This window comes from Chenopodium quinoa, unplaced genomic scaffold (assembly GCF_001683475.1).
Source record: "Chenopodium quinoa cultivar QQ74 unplaced genomic scaffold, ASM168347v1, whole genome shotgun sequence".
Lineage (NCBI taxonomy): Eukaryota > Viridiplantae > Streptophyta > Magnoliopsida > Caryophyllales > Amaranthaceae > Chenopodium > Chenopodium quinoa.
In genome coordinates, this window is record NW_018743331.1 from 10519718 (window position 1) to 10528697 (window position 8980).

The following is an 8980-nucleotide window of genomic DNA, read 5'->3' on the forward strand; positions in this document are numbered from 1 at the left end:
AGCATTGAATTCTTCTCGCATTTCGTTGCGCACTTGTTCCTTAATTGATGCCACCGTGGCATCCAAGTCAACCGGTGAGTTCACACTTGCTCGGGATCTTCCTGATTTAGTATATTCTGGACCCATCACCTTTTCCCATCCTAGCAAGGTCCCTCCCGCACCTAATACCCGTTCTGGATGGTAGGGTTTTCCCAAAGCCAAGGTGAAAGGGTCCTTCTCTACTGTTGGGACGAGTTTGCCTTCAACCAGTTCTTCAGTGTACTCAAGCTATAGCAAAAACAAAAAGGCAACATGAATATAGTTAATGTTTTTGTAAAGTGATATTTATGCTAAAGCTTCATAAAGTTCACTAGTTCATAGTTTCTTATGAGTTTATCTGCCATTTCTTTGGTTTCCGGAGCGTTAATGACCCATTTTCCGGTTTTCTTGTCACGCGAATGCAGAGAACAAATGAAATCGCCAGCACGACTCACTAACGTAGTGGTCGTGGAATAAGAGGCTTCTTTGGAGGACCCTAGAAGCGCAGTGGTATACTCCCTCCCTCACTCACGTTTCCCTCCATTCACCAAATGTCTTACACCCTATACGATAGGTGTATTGCCTCTACAATGCATTTTTGGAATTTTGCTCCCTCAGTTCCTACATAATTAGACATGTTAGTATCATTTCATAAAAAAGAGTTAATAATTGGAAATTTTCACTTTTGCTACCACTCAAACACCCTCATTTCACTTTTTTTACCGATCTAAATTTTTTTTATATTTTACTACCACCAAAAGTTACAACATATAACTTTTGCTACCACTTAACAGAAACCGTTTGGGTTCCGTTAAGTGAGACCCATTATCTCATTAAATAATGATTTAATTTATTAAAAAGAAAATAAAAACTTAAATAAAATCTCATCCACTCCATCCCGTCAGCCACCTCCCTATCAACCACCCCTTCCCCCTCCCCGTGCCGGTTGCCGGCGACCTCATCCCCCGGCGCCGACGACTTCATCCCCTGGCGCCGGCGACCCCATCCCCCTCCCTTTTCCCACCCACGCTGCCCACCTCCCTCCTCAAATGCCTCCTTCTTCTCAACCCATCTTCTCACACACACTCTCTCTCTTCCCCTCATTTTCACATAATGCCCTCCCCTCCTTTCGCCTCCGCTGGCGATTTCCCGGGACTGGCGACCCTGTTTCTTCCCCCACCCAAAACCGGCACCCCTAACCCTAAACACCACCCTTAAAACCACCCTAAAAAGATTTTAGGGTTTCGTTTTTACGCTTTTAGGGTGGTTTCAGGGAGGGGTGCGGCCGAATGGTGTTGCTTGATGTTGCTGCTGGTGTTATTGGTAGGGATTGCGACTGGTTGCTACTGCCGCTGCTATTGGTTGTGCGTGGGCTTCTTGATGCGGCTGCTATTGGTTGCAAATGGTGTTGCTTGATGCTGCTGCCGCTGCGATTAATTGCTGGTGCGTGGGCTGCTTGATGGTGGTCGATTGTGGGCTGCCTGGGTGCTGTTGTTGGTGTGATGATGGTGGTCGATTGCATGGGAAATTGGAGTTGATTGCTGGTGGTGATGGAAGTGACGGTGGAGGAAAAAGGGAGATGTTGCGTAGTTAACTAAGTGGGGCCCCCAAACGCCAACAGTAATGAATTCCGTTAAAAAGTTGCAAATTTTAACAAAGGTGTTTTTGTGTGGTAATAAGATAAAATAAAAATTTAAACAGGTAGCAAAAGTGAAATACGTGTGTTTTGGTGGTAGCAAAAGTGAAAATTTCTTTAATAATTATACAATTGTCATCAGATTTACTTAAACTTACAATTGCTTCCTTTTTACTTTTTTGAAGAACAAAAGCTTCCTAATCATCCTTCGATATGCTTGGCCATTTTTGCCTTGGGAGTTGCTCTTCCTCGATAACTTCATCATCATTGCCACCTCCTTTCTTGTTCTTTGGTTTTTTCACCCTTGTCTTTGTGATCCACGTACGAACTAAGAGGGTCTTGAAGCCTCTGAATCTTTCTGCCAGTAAAGATTCAAACACCCTTCTCTTGGGGGCATCATTAGGAATGTTAAACACACTCTGCAAGCATAAATAAAAGCGATTATTAGTTTCCCCTTTTAAATAACAATAAAGTGAAGGTATTTATAATTGTGTGCAAGTAAAACACTTTCCCTTGTATCATTCCAAAATGTGTCAATCAAGCCCGTAGATACTTCCCGCCAACCAAGAGTAATGGGGATTTTGCGCGCACAAATCCCAACGTGAACAACATATTGACGACGCCATTTGCCTGTAGATTGTCTTGCCTTGTCATACTCTAGGGCCATGGGACCGACGGGTTTCTTAAAACTTGTCGTCGGACCCCTCGCCTTTTTCTTAGCCGGTGCCTTCACCCCCTCCCACTTTGTCCTTGGCTTTGAGTGTGGGAAGTAGGATTCTCACCAACCGTCTTAGAAACTGCATTGTCAATAGGAGGTGCTTGTTCAGCTGAAATCTCAAAGCCATCAAGCCTACGCTCCAACTCATCCCGAGCCTGATCTTCTGCTTCACCCAAATCAGGCTCCTTGTTCACATCATATAGCTCATCATCATCCTCAGATAAATCATCATTATCATCCTCTACATCCTCGACACAAATACGGTCCTGATCGTCCGCCATGAGATGTAAACACCTTCCATTACAAACATAACACGTTATTAGCTGTAATATAAATAAATTTGTAAGGTAAAGTTATAATCAAATATAAATTGCTGAATCATAATACAAATCAACATACAAAATGGGCAAGTGTAGGTCGTTTTTATTCCGTATTTCAAATATTTTAAACGTTACTTCATTCGTTTAAAAGAAAATGTGAAATATGGGCAAGTAAGTTAACACTTTCATTCATTTTCACCTAACCTGTGATTTAATAATACTTTCAACGCCTACAATTTCAAAATTGCTGAAAAATATTACCTTAATCTAATATTCCTTCGTTGTGGTCTGATCGCATATAATTGGCTTGGTCGTCTATGTCATTTGTTACAATAGGTCTAGGAATAGTGAAAGGTGCCGAGTCATTAAACGCATCATATTCTTCCTCATCCTTGACATCTCCAATGCCTAGGATTCTTCTTTTGCTGGCTAGCACAATAGACCATTTTGAATCGGCTGGGTCAATTACGTAAAACACTTGCTTAGCTTGAGATGCAAGGATGAATGGTTCCGCACTATCATTCATATGGCCAAGATCTACAAGAGTAAAGTCATCATATCTGACGTTACGCCTGATATTATCAACCCACTGGAAAAGAGCAACCGTGAAGTTACAATAACAAGCTCCCATATTTCTTGAATTCGACCATAGTATGAAAACTCTGCATTAACGGGTGATTTATCCTTAGCACTTGAAAACTCCCTTGACGATGCTACAAGCGTTATACCACTGTTTTTGGTCGAGGAAGATTTCAAATCTTGACGTTCAGTCCAAAAAGTGTACCCATTTATGTCATATCCCTCAAATGAGCGAACATCATCCCTAGGACCATAAGCAAGCCACCTTACTGTATCAGCGACTCTCTCATCCATTCTACCAATCACTCGATCATGAAACCAACTCACAAACCTCTTATTATGAAACTGCATCAATGCCCTTTCACCTTTCGATGGGAATTCATCACGCAAACTAGCCAGGTGCTCATCTAAGTATGGGTGAACATCTGTAACATGGTGCAACACATATAGGTGTGCTTGTAAGAACTTATCTCGGTCAGGTGACATTCGTTTCTACCCGATTGTGCCCTGAACATCAAGTCTCCCTTCATGTCGAGAAGTAGGAAGACCAATAGGTTCAACAACGGCTATATAGTCAGCCACAAAATTACCAATCTCTTCACCCACGGTCCCTTGAATCATACTTCCTTCCGGGTGAGCTCGATTCCTTACCTTATCTTGCAATATACCCATGTGTCTTTCAAAAGGATAGCACCACCTCATGAAAACTGAACTGCATAACTTAATCTCACGCACCAAATGAAGAATAAGATGCACCATTATGTCAAAAAATGAGGGTGGGAAGTACATCTCAAATTTGCACAAAGTCACAACCACATCCGCCTGCAAAGCATCAAGTGTACAAGGATCAAGCACTTTACTGCATATTGTATTGAAAAATGAACAGAGGCTTGTAATAGCTTCCCTCACGTGCTTTGGTCAAATACCACGTATTGCAATTGGTAGGAATACTTGCATCATAACATGATAACATAGGATTTCATACTTGTCAGCTTCAATTCTCCGTTTAAGGATACAAATCTTTTCATGTTAGATGCGTACCTTGATGGAACCTTAATGCCGTACAGACATGCACAAAACATTTGTTTTTCTACCCTTGACAATGTGTAGCAATCCGGAGGTAAATAAGCCTTGTCATCCTTGGCTTTTCCCTCATATTTCTTCTTCGACGCATCTGTGGCCTTTCCCTTTCCCTTGCTCTTCCCCTTTCCCTTTTTTGAACTCATTTCATTTTCTGTTTCCTGTTCCTTTCCCTTTCTAACCTTTTCCCGAGCCCACAATTCTTGACGAACCCCCATCTTTTCCAATTCTAACCGTGCACCCTTTCCGTCCTTTGTTTTGCCTTGAATATTCATCAGCGTTCCCACAAGAGCATCACACACATTCTTCTCTATACGCATTACATCAAGATAGTGCCTAACGTCATGTTCTTTCTAGTACGGAAGCTTCCAAAAGATTGATTCTTTTTTAAAGAGAGCAGTTGAGTCTGCAACTTTTTCTATTTTCCGAAATGCTGTTTGTATACCCTTAACTCGAGCATAAACCTCCTCACCAGTCAACGGACTAAGCGCAGTCCCCTCTTCCAATGTCCCATCGAAAGCCTTTTTCTGCCTACGGTACGAGTGATCGCGCTTGAGCAACCTTTTGGTCCGCACGTACACCTCTTTGTGAGAATGATCAAGGCGAATGCTTGGTGTGTCATCAATACAAATGGGGCATGCTTTTTCCCTTTGTTATTGTACCCAGACAAGTTTCCATATGCAGGAAAATCATTAACGGTCCACATAAGAGTTGCACGCAATGTGAACATCTCATTCTTATGAGCATAAAAAATGAGAACCCCTTCGTCCCACATCTTTCTCAAATCGTCAATAAGTGGCGCAACATAAACATCTATGTCGTTTCCAGGTTGCCTTGGCCCCATTATCAAAAGTGAAAGCATTACGTATTTCCGTTTCATGCACAACCAAGGAGGAAAATTGTAGATTACTAAAAGTACCGGGCATATGCTGTGTTGGGTACTAAGAGTGCCAAATGGATTCATCTCGTCCGTGCACAACCCAAGCCTTAAATTTCTGACTTCATCACCAAATTCCCCAAACATCATATCAATGTTCTTCCATTGCGGGGAGTCGGCTCGATGCTTCAGCATTTTGTTTTTCTTTCTTCCCTCTGCATGCCACCTCAAGTATTTAGCGTCTTTTGGTGTTGAGAAAAGACGCTTAAACCTTGGAATTATGGGAAGATACCACAACACCTTAGCAAGAGGTCCCTTCGTACCAGCATTGCAACTCATGCGCTTGTAGCGCACCTTCTTGCATCGTGGACACTCCTCCAATTGCTCATATTCATTTCGATAATGAATACAATCATTAGGATCGGACATGCATGTATCTTCTTATACTCCAAACCAAACGGATACATGAGCTTCTTTGCGTAATAGTAAGACTTAGGAATTTCATTCATGTCAGGTAACATCTCACTTAACGCAGTCAACAAAGAAGTAAAACTATTGTCCGTCAACCCATGCTTCGACTTAATGTTAAAAAGTGTTAGCACGACTTATAGTTTGGAGTATTTTTTGCACCCAGGATACACATGCTTTTTAGAAGCCTCCGATAATGGCTTAAACATGTCACCTTCAACACCACGCATCATCTCATCCACCCCTTCATCCTTGACCTCATCCACCTGATCATCCTCAAATCCATCCTCATCACCATTATCAATAATATGTTCATCATTCTAGTATTCCTCGTCCACACGAATCTCATTGCTTCTATCATGCACAAAATTCCCATCAACATCCCCACTGCACTCTCCTTCTTCACCGTGCCAAATCCATACATGGTATTTAAGCCTAAACCCACGACAAATTACATGATCTCTAGTGATTTCAATACTATTAACCACCTTCACATTATTACAATCAACACAAGGACAGTAGAGCCAATCGACACCCATTCTGTGATGATAAGATGAAGCCCTCTCGCAAAACTCTTGAACCCCATCAAAGAATTCCAATGTATCACGTTTACCATACATCCAACCACGATCCTTCTCCATTAAGTAACTTATCTCTAAACATAGTAACATATTACGAATAATGTATAATTGCTACATCTATTATATATGTAAATCAAAATCAAACACATACCATGCATATAACATTAATATAGATTAAAAAATGCATATATGCTTCCAAAGGGTCCTTATCAGTCCAAAGTAACCCATCTTTGAATGTGTAATCTCACTAGTGAATGTATGTCGACTTTCCAATTTTAAGGAAAATCCGGTAGCATTTCCCCCCAGTTCTCCAAGTACACGATGTTGGTAATTACTTACCCACATATCTACCTAGAGAACAGGGTGAGGAAATGCTAAGCCAAGATATTCCTTAAAATCGAAAAAAAAGACATACATTAACCACTTAAGTGAGAGTAAACATTCAAGAACAGTCCCAACCGGGGACTATTCAAGACTTTATCCTAATGACAAAGCCTTGAAAGGGTATCTAGGAATATGATGATGCAAGCATTTCAAATAGCATGTTTATTAAGAGTGATTTAACCAAAAATAATTGTCAAATAGCATAAAGTTGCATGATTTTCAATTCACATCCATTCATAATCTCAATAAAGGAACAATGAAAAAAATAAGCAAGGTACCTTGATCTCTGCACTGTCACATCACCCTTGCTCCAAAAAAACCAATGCAGATTGAGACAATGTACAAAAAAATATACAGAATAAGACAACTAAATTGAACCATTTAGCAAATTTTAATCTTAGACAAGGTTTCCTGCTGCTCCCATTGAAAATAATAATAATAATAATAAGGAAAAATTGATTCTAATAATCCCACCTTTGCCCGGTTCGCTATTAATAATCCCACCTTTCTATTATTATTTAATAATCCCACCTTTTACACTTTTTTCTTTTGTTGGTCCTAACAGGTAAGTTTACCGGATGTAGCAGGTTATATGTCCTACGTGGCATATGATCGTTATTTTTTTTATTTAAAAAAAAACCTTTTAATATTTTCACCCCCTATTTTCTTAAATTCTCCTCTGTTCCTCGTTATTCTCTGTTCTTTCTCCAAATAAAATTCTGCTCTCTTATTTTTTGTGAAGTGGAACACTAGTTCCTTTCAAATTGTTGTGCGCTAACAACATTATGCCTGGGGGGAATGCTGCGTCTTTTGGATCTGGTTCTTTATCCAATTCAAGGGGGGGTTTGAATCAAAGGGTGAAGTGTAATTGTGGGAGAGATGCTGTTGTTCAAACTGTTAGGAATGGGCAAATGGATCATCCATCTAAGAAAGAACAACACGGTACAATCAATTCGATACAATAACCACATCCACAATATATAACAACACAAACATTCAAAAAAACAACCAACAAACAACAATAAACAATCTATTACGGTTATCTACATCAAAACATATGAAGTACAACCATATGAAGTACAACCACCAGTTCATCCAATTTACAAAAACTCGAATTTAACCAATTTCACAACTCGAACAACATTTTCAGCGAAAAAGATAGGAACTTGCAATGTAAAACATGTTCATTTACTTAAATTGACAACAAATTCAGAAGCTCTGGTTGCGAATTGCGAACCTGTTACAGTGGGTTCGAAATCAATGCTCAACAGAGAAGTACGAACAACAACCCGTCCTTTTTTCGCCCTTTTGATGCAACAATCTTGAACTTTTGGGAGGTAAAAATGTTGTTGGATGGTTAGTGCTTTAATAATGGCGATGAAATTAGAAAATTAGAGGAAACATACTTCTATTAGATATGGGTTTTCGAAAAAAAATAGAAGAAATGGAAGATAGAGAAGAACAGTGATGTGACACAAGTAGTTGGGTGTAATTAATTACCCACCAAAAAACTATACGAGGAAAGCCAAAGAAAACCAACAGCCTTAGATAAAAAAAAAATTTAAAAAAAATTTATGTTGACTTTAGTAGCCGGTTTCCAGTAATATAGGACCAACAAAAGAAAAAAGTGTAAAAGGTGAGATTATTAAATAATAATCGAAAGGTGGGATTATTAATAGCGAACTGGGCAAAGCTGGGATTATTAGAATCAATTTTTCCTAATAATAATAATAATAATAATAATAATAATAATAATAATAATAATAATAATAATAATAATAATAATAATAATAATAATAATAATAATAATAATAATAATAATAATAATAATAATAATAATAATAATAATAATATAATAATAATAATAATAAAAATAATAATAATAATAATAATAATAATAATAATAATAATAATAATAATAATAATAATAATAAAGTTACCTGATTTATCTAAGGTTTAATCTTAGATACTCATAACAAAGTTAATCTGCTTCAAGTAGAGATTCAGAAGGAAAACCTAAGCAATTAAACAAAATCTATGTAAAATTACATGTACACATGTTCAAACTTCCTGTAAAGATGCACAGTAAGTGTTCATAGACAAGGTTTCCCGCTGCTCCCGTTGAAAATAATTTAATGATAAGCAAAATTACCGGGCTGACTATTACAAAACACCTCTGCTATACAGGGAACTAGAAGAGTTTTACTTGTATATAAATTATATGTATCCTTAGTGATATTCTACGCTAAGACTATGTACACACAAACACAGATAATAACAATACTAAAGATAGAGCAATTAGACCAAGCACCCAACTCA